This window comes from Hippocampus bargibanti, linkage group LG10 (genome assembly GCF_051943395.1).
Source record: "Hippocampus bargibanti isolate YZ-2025 linkage group LG10, ASM5194339v1, whole genome shotgun sequence".
Taxonomy (NCBI): domain Eukaryota; kingdom Metazoa; phylum Chordata; class Actinopteri; order Syngnathiformes; family Syngnathidae; genus Hippocampus; species Hippocampus bargibanti.
The window spans coordinates 19188242-19202431 of NC_142743.1; positions in this window are offsets into that span (position 1 = coordinate 19188242).

Sequence of the window (14190 nt, forward strand, 5' to 3'; positions counted from 1 at the left end):
GTATCTGAAAAATAAAATGAAAAGCTTATAACCACTGTCACCAACACTGTGTAGTAAATACATTTTTGTCATCACAATGACATTTGTTTTTCCACATCAGATGAGCATTAAAAACTGGTATGTTTCAGTGAAACTTGATGTCATTGATGGATCACTGTGACGCTCGTTTACAAACTCAATCAATTTGAGCAATTTCTTAATGTGTGTACCAGTTAATAGAACTTCTCACTACCATGTTTAATTGGTGAATATTTTTTTATTTTTTTTAGATAAAATGTACTTCTTTATTTGAGGCCTACATTTCTGACAGACCTGTAGAAAGCCAATGCTGGATTATCTAATGCCGATTCCGCACATTTCCTTAAAAATAAATCATTAAGCATTATGAATGCTCTACATTTTGCCCACTTCTGCATTTTATTCCAATCCGTTTTGAGTGACGGCGCTGTGTTGCAATGTTATACAATAACAACATTATACAACAAATACAACACGACACGATGCACAAAATTAACAGTTGAATTATTTTAGTATTTGTTCTTCATCTTTTTTGTAATTAAACAAGAATTAAAGGGAGGTATGAATGTACAGTTCAGGGCTTGACAAGTACTTCATCGTTTCTCCACCAAGGGTCAGGAGTGCTTCATCGAGGCCTGTTTATGCTTCGTGGTTGGTAGAGAAAATGCGATTTTGCCCGACTTTCTTTCCTGGATGACTTTCAAGCTCAAAACAATAAATACCAATTATTGTACATGGTAAATAGGACAATAAAGTGTTTCATTGCACGGTTACTTTTTAAATTGTGAGCAAGATCGCACTGGTTAATAGTAAAGTTTAAAGGACAACCGACGTCACTGTTTTGTTTTTTAACTGACACCAGAAAAACCGTTTTATAGCATCTAAAATACCCAAAACACGCAGTATGACATTTTTAGTCAAATGCAAAACACCAATAAAAATGACTTAAAGTGTCCAAAATCTGCAAAAAATTGAGCTGCGAATTGGGCATTTTCATAAAAGTCCCGCCCCCAGTTCGTGACGTCACTCCAAGACGTCTTGCATTGCCAGTGAATCAAAACATTGGCTTCAGTTTCGGAGAATATGCTTTCTTGTTACACATCCAGTTATGAATATTATTCAAATAGTTCTGAAGAGGAAAGCATTCGATTCGATTCAATTCGAAAGCATACATGTTTGCAATCAATTAAAGAATTTATTTGTGCCATTTTGAGGCAACATTGAGGGAAAATCTCTCACCCAAAAAAAGAGGCACAAATTGCTGACATCCTGTGGCCACCTCCGTTTACACAGGCTGATAAATTCCTTATATGGCTCTTGGACGCCCTCTTCTGGCCTTCTGGCGGCTTTTGGGTGCAACACGAGGTCCCCAGACCAAACAAGTACATCAAAATACATTGACGTGATGGAAGGACCGCTACAATGCGTCTTTTTTACGGTAAAGGGCGGTGCTTTCGTGACGTCTCGTACGGACTCGTCACCAACTCAAAAACAAGACTTCCGGAATATTCAGTGCGAGTCTTAAAACATAAAATAGAGCTATATGCGGTGGAATCTTTCTAAGCTCAGTATAAGTCATTTGAAGCCATTTTACAAATTATGGACACAACTTGTCCGGGGACGTCGGTTGTCCTTTAAGTATATATATGAGATTTTTTTTCCCAGGCCTCGTTTATAACGCGCACCCAAACTTTGAGTTCTTTTTTGGGTAGAACATTTTGTGCGTTATACTGGAATAAATACAGTATTCGCCAAGCCGCCAAAGCAAGAGCTGGCAATAATAATAATAATAATAATAATAATAATAATAATAAATTTCATTTTTAAGCACCTTTCAAAACTCTCAAGGTCACTTTACAGTCACATGATCAGTTTTTCTGTGGCTGAGCAGAGGCATTCAAGCCGGACAGTAACTAACCTTGAAGTGGACTTCAATTTATGATGAGGAAAAAAGGTTCGGTGCTTTTTGCAGAAAATATGCTAAACCTGTTTTTTTTTTCTGGGAAAATAGAAGCATGCTCTTGGTTGAGTGTTTTGCTGCTCTTCAAGGACACACACACATCCAATCATATCCATGAAAATACAACATATTAAACCCAAATAATGAGCTCTCCTTGAGCATATTCTGCGTGTTTTTCAGCCTCAGCAGAGCTGAATCACACAATGATTCATTCTAAAATGTAACAATTTAGAATTTGTAGCCCACGAAAACCACATTGCTCTCACAACAGCATTACCTCAACGCATCAAATTGTATTTGCTGTGATCCATTGCATTTTGACTTATTTCACCTGGCTTTACGAGAAAGCACTTTAACTCCAACTCAATTCCAAAGAGGGAGCTAAACAGAAATTACGCATGACTGAGTGGAGCCTGGAGAGCCATTGAATGCAAAAGCTAAACCGTGCTGAAAAATTTGAACGTCAGCAATGCAAGGCGGGCTCGCAAAGGGGCCGTTTTGTGTGCAAATTGACGAGTCGCCAACTGTAATGTGATTTTGTCCTATATCTACTGTATATCTTTTGTATATTATTTTTATTAAATGAAGTGGAGCCTGCTCAGTTTGATATTTTCAGGAGTAAAAAGTTCCCATTTGGGCATTAGCGATTTAGATAACCTCATTATTATTTTTTTTGTTCAGCTTGCGAACGTCACAAGGAACAAGTTGACAACAGTCTTGAGTCAACAGCAAGTGACAAAACGCAGTGAGAGAGGTGTTAATTGGAAATGTAAAAATAATGGAGTGATCACATTCATTCCACACACAAAAAAAAACCCTCTTTTAGTTCAAAATTAAAACAGTTCGAAAAGTATCCCGTAAGAAAAGGACATTAGCTCCTAGATTCACTTGAAAAAAAGGCCCACAATTTTAGATAAATGTTGATTCGCAAAACTGTTCTACAAATAAAAATAAACCCTCATCATCATTATCTTCATGACTATTGCTGGTGCTTTGGGATTAAATGACAATTCGGGTGATAACCAGGAGAGTTTGAGAGCACGCCAGTGAGTGTGGGTGAACAATTTGATAGCTGCCAGCTTTGGAATATCCTTCTAAATGGAGTAGAAACAGATGTGGAGTTGTCTTTTGTGATTAATTGTCAGACATACCCTGCACATATTTTCATACAAAGCACATCTCGGAGCGTCAGAGCAGCCATCAGTGACGATAATAGAGAATTGTGCAGAAAGTCTGCACGAGTATGTGAAGATGGCGGTTGCTTATAGTTGTTTAACAGAAATAAAAATGGCTTTAATTTTAGTTCTTCAACAAGGAGAGCCTTAATGCAGCCCAATGGTCCTGAAGATGGAGGGGGGGATTGAAATGAAAAGCCTTTTGCTTTGTGCTCATAGGCACTTTTCTGTTAATTGTGTTTCATATATGCAAGCGCTGAGCTGCATCACCGCTGATGAATTCATCTCTGGCGAAATGCATCACCTGGAGTTCATGTGCGCGTTTTGTCTGCGTGTGGGAAAGTTGAATTGATGTTAATGCGCTCAATGACATGTCCAAGGTCAGTCGGTGCTTCTGTTTCGAATGAGAATGTTTCGAAGAGTCTGCTCCGCAGCTGCTTTTGCAGGGATCTCGTCACTAGATGGCGATGCGGGGCTTGAAGGGAGCAAGTGTGGTGGTTGGATTCATCATGAGATATCATTGTCTGCCCTTCAATGTATGTATGTATGTATGTATGTATGTATGTATGTATGTATGTATGTATGTATGTATGTATTAATGTATGTATGTGTCTACGTATCTATGTATGTATGTATGTATGTATGTATGTATGTATGTATGTATGTATGTATGTATGTATGTATGTATGTATGTATGTATGTATGTATTAATGTATGTATGTGTCTACGTATCTATGTATGTATGTATGTATGTATGTATGTATGTATGTATGTATGTATGTATGTATGTATCTATGTATGTATCTATGTATCTATATATGTATCTATGTATCTATGTACGTGTGTGTGTACGTACGTACGTATGTACGTATGTATGTACGTACGTACATACCAGTGACGTGCAGTCAGGGGAGGCAGGTGAGGCTGTGCCTCACCTGTCAACATGGAAATATGAAATGAAAAAATAAATTAAAAAGTTATATTTATTTAGTGATTTGTACTTTAAAGTTCTTTTCCATTTAACTTCACCATTTTTTGATTTTTTTTTCAAAATCGCTGAATTTTCACATTTACCGTTCAAATATTAAGTAGAGACGAGCGGCGAGGCAACAGCCGGCTGAGCCTCACCATGGATTGCGCAATGACTATGCTAACTGTGCTGGCTTTCTCTGCAGTGAGACCGCATTGCTGTCCCTCTGCATATCGCTATTATAGTGCTCAAATACTTTTAGTAAATGAACTAAATTTCTATAGTTTAGCTAGTGTATATAATGTAGAGTCACTTTACATTATAAACACTGTACTATAGAGTCTATTTTATTTTATTTTTTATCAAAACTGTGTGCATAGGTGAGGCACACAGTTCTCCTGCCTCATGACAGGGGGCGCTGGTGATTACAGATTCTTCTTGCGCCTCCTCGGCTGCAGAATAATAGAATTAGTGAGAGCAAGCTACAGTAAAGAGTTAGCAAGTTAAGTGCAACCATGCAGTCATTGTTTTTCGTTTTGCTTGGCCTTATTTTCAGAATGGAGGATTACATATCTAAATTGAAAGAAATAGAGATACTTTTAAAACTGAAGAAAGCTAAGGAAGGCTTCCACAAAGAAGGTATAGATGCCTTTCTTCAGAAGGAGCGGCACATGAACTTCATTTATAAATAAAGGTAACACGATAATAACGTTTTTTTAATTCTGTTTTCTATACTATAGTTTATATAAAGAATGCTGACATGACATTTTAAACAAAACACGTTAACTGTTGCTAATCAAATGGTGAAGACGTCAGTGCGTCACCAGCCATGAACCTCACTGCACGTTACTGGTTAGCATGTGTCTTTATTATAATTTTTTACGTGGCCATGGCTCCTTTCAAGGGTTGCCAAGGTGATAGTGAAGGTTTCGCAATCAGCCTCGGTCAAACTTTTTTTTTTTTTTTTTTACGTCTTCAAATTGCAAAACAGATGAAGCCTAAAACGTCACCACTCAATTTAAAGTTGAAATGACGTTTAACTGTAAAGTACAGAGAACAGCATTTGATCTTTCGTCGTCCAATTATCTTCTTCGGTTGCCTGGCAGACATTTGTACAACCACTAAAAAAAACAAAAAAAAAAATGCTATAATTGCATTGCATGGAAGAATAATAATGACTATAAGGTAGGAAATGACAAATGTGTTCATATGTGTGGAGCTCATTATTCATAGATTGCAGGTATGCGTCTATCACTTTCTTTCCGCAGCCAAATTAACTGCAGCATACACATCCAGATGGCCAATATATGTTTACGTATTCATTGTCAATTATTGAGTAGCACAACACAATATAGGTCCAGACAAATGTGACATTGACAATATGCTTCCTATATGCCGTACGCAAACTAAAAATAACCCTGTTATTCATTTCATGGCTGTTTTTCCTTCCAGTCTACTCAAACAAAATGTCTGACGCGTTTTCTACATGCAACCCACAAGAGTTTTTCCATGTCCTTGTGCGATCCAAACAAACTCATTACGCTGTTGCTTTACGGTCGAGGTTGTTGACATGCCTCAGAATCATCCCAAGTTGTTACGTGTCATTGAGTAACATCTGTGAATGTTTTGGTATGTTGCTGGAATGCTTTCTGCAACTGCAAAAAAGTTGCAATGCCATCACATTTGGAAAAACATTATGTTGGCTGCGTGTCTTGCACTTTTTTTTAATCCAGAGAAACCCATTCTTTCTTACAAAGGAGTATGTTAAGCCCGCACTTGAAAAGAATCAGAATCAGAAGCAGAATCGTCTTTATTGCCAAGTATGTAGAACACACAAGGAATTTGTTTCCGGTAGAACACGCTGCACTAGTATCATCATCAAAAAATTGCAAAGGGGCACTATACAATGACATCATTGTGTTTTGAGAGAATGAAACTGTACTGTGTATATTTGAAAGTAAGAATAAAGTCACTGATGATGAAAATTCACATATACATATTCCTTTTGTATATCAAGATAAGGACTGTCATGTATTTGACACGTATTTCCGGGTAGCAAAAGCTCAAGTCATGTCCAATTGCACAGTCAATAAACAAAGCCTCATTTAGCTAAGACGAGGCGCTCAGGAGAATACGGCAGGCAAACGCATCAATTATTATTTTTGCCTTCCTCCTTTCCCACCGCAGTTTGAATGTGTGAAGTGCTGGTTGAGGACAAAAAAACAAACATAAAAGGTTGAAAATGGCTATTATTTACATTTGAAAAAGGTAAGGTAAATAAATAAATAAATAAATAAAAACATAAATAAAAAAAATAAATAAATAAAACATAAATAAATAAATAAATAAATACACAAAACACACATATGAATAAATAAATAAATAAATAAATAAATAAACAGAACTACAGAAATACATAAATAAACAAAACTAAATAAATAAATACAGTAAAGTCTCGTTATATCGATATTCAAGGGAGTCCGAAAAAATATCGATATAATCGGGACTATCGATATATCCGACCCTGTTTGCATGTAATTTTCTCCGTGCGTGCATAGAAATAGTATCGATATAACCGGGACTATCGATATATCCGATATCGATATAATGAGACTTTACTGTAAATACATACATAAACAAATAAATAAACACACAAATAAACACACAAATACACAAATAAACACACAATAAATAAATAAATAAATAAATAAATAAATAAATAAACATTTGCATGTTTCACCCTCATAAATGTATGGCTTTTTCTCCAAAGCATGCTAGTAATTTTTCTTTTGAGGGAATTTCTCATTTTAAGTGTGATTTAAAGGAGAACTTGTAAAACTGTGCTATAAGATTGATACTCGAAGGTTGATTAATAACGAAAGATAATCACTCAGCTATTACAGTCTTAATGGAAAAATTAAGTACTGCACTACAGTGCATGGGCGGGAGTTTTTTAAAAATGTCATTTAGTTTTTGGGGGCGTGCAGTAAATCGAAAGTAGTTGTTCAATGACATATTTCCACTCAATTAGCGAAATAGTGAGCGAAGGGGTGGGCCTCAAGCGTCTTTTTAAATTGTCTTGAGTAGCCACTGAACCTCAAGGATCAACAAGAAACCTATTTAAATATGAGACATCTTTGTGTACATCGTCACCGATTAATCACAATTTTAAAAGGGGACTTTAGCCACAATCTAGTTTGCTACATTGAATTAATTAGTCCTCAAGGACAAAGGAAGTGCTTTTTCAAGCGTTATTGGGAATGCTATGGTAATGCAGAGCAATGGGAGGAGGGCTCGGGGGCACCTGCACAGTCTCATGACATCCAATACAAGACCATGACAAAATTCTCCCAAATAAGAAGTATCTTACGGTCCATTGAAACCATTGTTGAACATTTTGACTATTATTCAAACAGGTATATTTTGCGCAAAGTGCAAATTAAAATGAAACTATGCATTAGTTTCTTCATCTGGACCTGGGAGCCTTCAACATTGCGGAGGGGGGGGGGGGGGGGGGGGGGGGGGGGGGGGCTATGAATACTTCAAAATAGCAGTCAGTGTAAGTGCTAAATCTTCAGGTGTCTGTGAGGTAGCAATAACTGTCTCAAAAAGCCTACTAGAACAACGAAGTCATTTTAGGTTGGGGCAGCCGGGATTTCAAATATTAAAAGGTGTGTTTTATGACTTATAAATATTCAGCACGTCTGATGATTATCATGTATGTAAAGTTTTTTGTTATAATTTTGTCATGTTCCGAGATACATATTGATTGTGAAATGCTGTAAATGGTATTTTAGGATAGATATTTGCTTTTTCATTTTCAGGAATATCAAAGTTGTAGCATTGTTTTAAACACTTTGTAATTCCCATTTCAAAATCTTGAATATAATTAAAAAGTGATCATTTCATTGGGCCATGCTGATTTGCATTTTTTTTAATCTGACAGTTAGAGGTTCAATAAATCAATGAAGTGGCCATTGAAGGCCAAGCCCTGACACATACCATCTGCTTCTGCTTCCACCAGTCACAAATGTTCGATTTTCATGTTTTTGGTGTAAAAAAAAACACATGATTAATTTTCCCAAAGGTATTTAGAAGAGTAAATTAATGAAATAACTTCGTGACAGTGTACCTGCATGGGGGCGATCTATGTCAGTGAGTCTTCAAATCCTGTGGTTGGGGGTAAGTGGCAATTTGCAATGAATCATAATACACTACTGCCACTGACATGAATAAAGGAGAATACATTAAACGTCATTTGTAATTTTTCTTTGAATCGCAATACGGGGTAGCATGGTGGGAGCATCTGAGTTTGTGGAGAATATGGCCGCGTTTGACTCAGTGACGTTTTTGTTATCTGTCTGTGTTTTTGTATTCGTTCTAATTAGACTGCACAGGTGTAGTTATTGTCGACAAAAGGCCAACAGACGAAGCAAAAACAGAAAGAACAAAGGCCTGCTCGTCACGCCGTGACTTCCTATCAAGGTCAATTTGTGAAGCTTTATCGTAATTGCCTCGAGTGCACGATACCGCACAGCAAGCCGATATTTTCTTATCGGGAAGACGAAGCAGCTCTGAAGTTGTGTTTGTCATTGTGCTGCAGTAGACACATTAATGAGGGTGTATGCCCATTAATAACCTTGATTAAATATATATATATATATATATATATATATATACAGTAAAGCCTCGTTATATCGATATTCAAGGGAGTCCGAAAAAATATCGATATAACCGGGACTATCAATATATCCGACCCTGTTTGCATGTAATTTTCTCCGTGCGTGCATAGAAATAGTATCGATATAACCGGGACTATCGATATATCCGATATCGATATAACGAGACTTTACTGTATATATATATATATATATATATATATATATATATATATATATATATATATATATATATATATATATATATGTGTGTGTGTACACAGTATATATGTACACACTATGCATGTGCATATATCCTGTGACTGTAAAGTGACCTTGACAGTTTGGAAAGGCGCTTATAAATGACATTTATTATTATTATTATTATTATTATTATTGATTATTATTATTATTATTATATGTTATTATTGTTATATGCATGATATAGCAGAATTTCAAAAGAATCAAAGCTAAGCATGGCAGAAGAAATAAACAACTAAAAAAAAAAGTCTAAACATTATATACAAAGTTACTCAGCATATCTGGGAAAAATAAAGGAAAAAAAACATGAATCGGAGAACTGTGACTAACAGACGAGAGCAGAATCCAAAGAGACCAGATAACCTAGTACAAGCAAATTGGGGAGAAAACGAGGAACAACTAGACAACACACATGTGGCTGAGTGAGCTGATTCGAAGACACAAGGTACCGGGTTGACTAAACAGGCGGGAGGAGTGGGGTTGTTTTTGGGTGGATGTGGGGGTGGGGGGGGGGGGGGGCAATGAGATTTATGAGACATGAACCACAAAGAAACAAGATTCAACAAGTGATAAATCCAAGTAGACACAAAATAATGTCACCCACGCCCACAATCATAAAGCTTCGGGTAAATATGTTTTTTCTTCTTTTCGGCAACGGTCATACAAGTAGGTAAATAAAACAATAAACTCACATGGTAAAGAACGCTTGCTGTCATACAAACTGGCTTACAAACACTGCTGGCTTACAAACACTTTAGCTAACGAACCTTTTGCCTTACGAACATTAAATTCGCGAGAATATAATCTTGGCATACGAACTATTTGTCGGGAAACACACGGAGCGCCACAACGGCTGGCGGACTACTTTTCGGCGGATGAACACCAAACCACACGGTCGAACAGCGCGATCGTGACTGGTGGACTAGTTTTCCACAGCTACTTTCAGTGCACTCGGTGCAGATGTGGTTTGTTATCGAGTGGATAATTCTTCTTTTTTTGGGACCGAAAAAGGCCCCACCACAGGCTAGTGTTCAGCCGAAGAGGACACAAAACAAAATTACGGTCGAGCAGAAGAAGGAGATCATTGAGAAACACGAACATGGTGTGCGTTTGTGACTTAGCGTCCCAGTACCAGTATGCTAAGTTGACCATTGCTACGTGTGGCTAAGGGTGTTTCTGTGTTGTCTAAGCAAAGGTCTCAGGCAATAGAAATGGTTGAAAAACTTCTGTTGATTTGGATTAACGAAAAGCAGCTAGCAGGGGACAGTGTGAGAGGGTATTATCGCGGAAAAAGCACGGCAACTTCACTCGCATATCATCAAGAGGCAACTACATCAAAGACCATCAAAAAGGTAAATAAAACGACTTTATTATAAAGTACCATTTATTTCTTTAATTACAATACAATAGCACATTTATTATACATAAAATAAGGTATATGTTGTGTAGTTTTAAGGCTATTTTGTAGAAATTTATGTTTATAGGGACCTGGAAACGGATTATTCTCATTTTTAATGGTTTCCTATGGGAAATTAATATTGGGAAGACAGACTTTTCGCCTTACACACACTTTCTGGGAACCAATTAAGTACGTAAGCCGAGCTATCACTGTACACTGATTTAATTGAGCACATCCAAACAGGCCGTTTTTGCATTCTATGCATAATCACTGATTGACTGTCAAGTCATAACCGGTGCAATCTATCACTGACATCATTGACCGACTCCGTGAAATAAGACATTACAGCAAACACGTCGTTCACTCCAGGGTCGTTTTTGCTGTCATCGTGTCTATGACCCTGAAAGCTAATCTGCAATATTTATAGCCTTGCCAAGGGTTCTCGTGAGCAAAATGACCGAGAGGTGGAACTCTGTGCCCTCGACTACCCAATCACAAAAGTCAGAGCGTTTATTGCTTTTTTTAAAATATTTATTTTTCACCGGTAAGAAGTCCATCCTGTGACAATACGTCTGTGGCGTTCATTACATTTTGAGCTCCTGATGATTTAAAACAGTATTTAACCTGATGTTTCTGCTGGCAGCTACTTTGGAAAGTCGACCCAAAAGCTCTGTGATTTCACTTTACAAGTTCAGCTTTAACCATTTCATATTTTGTGATGTGAACAGCTAAAAGGTGAGGCAGATCACAATCGGTGGCTAATGGATCGTTAGGTGTTACATTCTAATCTGCATGGTTTTGTTAATTTATGCATCAAGTTTCTTCATGATAATTTCTTTTGCCTACTGTATATTGCACTCGAAAAGCTAGACTTTTTCTTTTGGCTGAGTAAATTGTTTTAATGCCAGATTCAAATGAATGTACAATACAGTACGTTTTGCGCATCCATCCATTCATTTTCCAGAGCACTTTATCCTCATTAGGGTCGCAGGGGGTGGTGGAGCCTATCCTAGCTGTCTTCGGGCACTTAGCAGGGAAACCCTGAATTGGTGTCTAGCCAATCGCAAGGCACACTGAGACAAACAACCATTTGCTCTCACACTCACACCTAAAGATACAGTAAAGTCTCGTTATATCGATATCGGATATATCGATAGTCCCGGTTATATCGATACTATTTCTATGCACGCACGGAGAAAATTACATGCAAACAGGGTCGGATATATCGATAGTCCCGGTTATATCGATATTTTTTCGGACTCCCTTGAATATCGATATAACGAGACTTTACTGTAATTGGGAGTTTTCAATCAGCCTTCCATGCATGTTTTTGGAATGTGTGAGGAAACCGGAGGACCCTGAGTAAACCCATGTGGGCCTGGAGAGAACATGCAAATTCCACACAGGGAGGCCAAACCGGGCCTTGAACTCATAACCTCTGCACTGTGAAGTCGGCATGCTCACCACTCGACTCCCGAGCACATTTTGGAAATGGAAAGTTGACCACATTTTTTAAAAAGCACATTTTGCGCCTTCAAGTTTGGAGGTCTCAGTTAAAAAATAAAAATAAAACAAACCTTTTTTTCACCATGCCCGGCGCGGTCAATCAGTTTCAAACAGATTTGACCAAACGAAACACACTAATTCTCACAACGACACATCTGCGTGTTTCACAGCGCTAACAAAACACTTTCCTATCCATTAACCTTATTAATCTTTTTTAATCATTTGAGTGTTCTTACCCATTAATATCAGCGTGAATGAGTCGCATGTCGACCTGATGGAGATGAACAGTCAGTAGGTTGAGTCACGCTGACGTTGAGTGCAGACTCACGAGCTAAACACCATCCCATTAGCGGCACGCAGGTGACTCGTTCTCAATTACTGACCGATACAAGATAATCACGCAGGGTGACATTTTAGAGAGAGGCTAAACAAGGAGCGTGAGTGCGTGCGCACGCACAGACACACAAACACACACTCATATGGCAAAGATTAGGAGAAGTGGAGCAGATTAAATGACGCGAGCGAGACAAGTAGGGATGCGTAAAATGAGCGAGAGAAGATGGCTTTCCCCTCCACCTACTGTGATTGTAACCATTGAAAGAACAAGTCTGAGGCTAGATGGTCAGCAAACGACAATACACATAAAACCACATGCGCGCGCACACACACACACACACACACACACACACACACACACACACACACACACACACACACACACACACACACACACACACACACACGCACACAAACATTCCGAGCAAAATTCAAAGTAGAGTGATAAACAAGTTCTTTCATTTCCTGCATTTGACACAATGTTGTCTTTCACGATACTCTATTCTTTGAGTACAATGGAAATGAAGCATTTTTGTTTGAGAAAGGCCAAATGATGAAAGGATTTTCACAGGTGTCAAATTCCAGGTCCAGAAAGTGCAAACCCTGCCACCGTCTGGCTTTCACCATGGGGGCCTCTACTCAACCGGCAGGTAAACGAGCTGTCTGCCGGTTGAGTTGAACCATCTGTGGCTGGACTCCTATTTGTATGTCACTGTGGAGACATACTAATGATGTCTGGAAGAGCTGTGCCGAAGACTTCGCATGGATACAGCTCAGCTTTCATCGCTGACATCATGCTAATGTAGACCGAAGATTTGCCAAACAGGACAAAATCAAGACACAATCAGCTAACATTCATTTATGTGATTGTTTTCATCTCCTATTTGCATGAGGCACCTAAATGTAGCCAAATGCGTTTGAAACAGACCATCACAACAAAACAAAAAAAAACACAGTCGGCGACTCTTCACTGCACATTAGCAATTGGGCACTGCACATCTAATGATGTACTGGAATGGAAAAACGAGGACCCGTTAGACAGACAGACAGACAGACAGACAGACAGACAGACAGACAGACAGACAGACAGACAGACAGACAGACAGACAGACAGACAGACAGACAGACAGACAGATAGATAGATAGATAGATAGATAGATAGATAGATAGATAGATAGATAGATAGATAGATAGATAGATAGATAGATAGATAGATAGATAGATAGATAGATAGATAGATAGATAGAATCGCCCTAAAACACCTAGAAAGTTAATGAGGAAGTCAAATTGGTTATCTAAAATACTGCAAATAAAAATGTCAAAGACAGTATTAAAAATCCAATTACTTTGTTGATGAATGTATCCTTCGCCATGTAATTATGCAAAAACAGATGAAAGATGCAGTAAGATGGCAAGGAGGAGGAAAATAAAGGCACAAAAACATCTCTTGTCATCTGCACTTGTGTCGTTTCCTCATGTGACTGTTTGGAGCCGCTGGCTAAAGGGCTTGTGTTCAATCACACTTTCCTCTGAGAGAGAAATTAGAGTGGAGCCGCACCGCACACACGTAGGCAAACGCACACTCCAACACTGCCTTCAGCACAACAACTCATCTGCATCTCCGCACACACACACACACACACACACACACACACACACACACACACACACACACAAAATTGTCTCGAACCAAAGAATGCCCCCCCCCTAAAGAATGGCTGATGCCAAGGGGCATGTCCAACATGAATACCATCTCATAACCGTTTCTCAACGATGCTAATTCAATTAGTGAGGAGGATGGTCAGTGCACCGCAGCACGTGGCGGGTCAGAAGTTGTGCCAGAAACCTCAGGCCAGGTTACACTGTGAAGAAGGGTGGGGGGGGGGTTACATTACATTCTCTGTTAC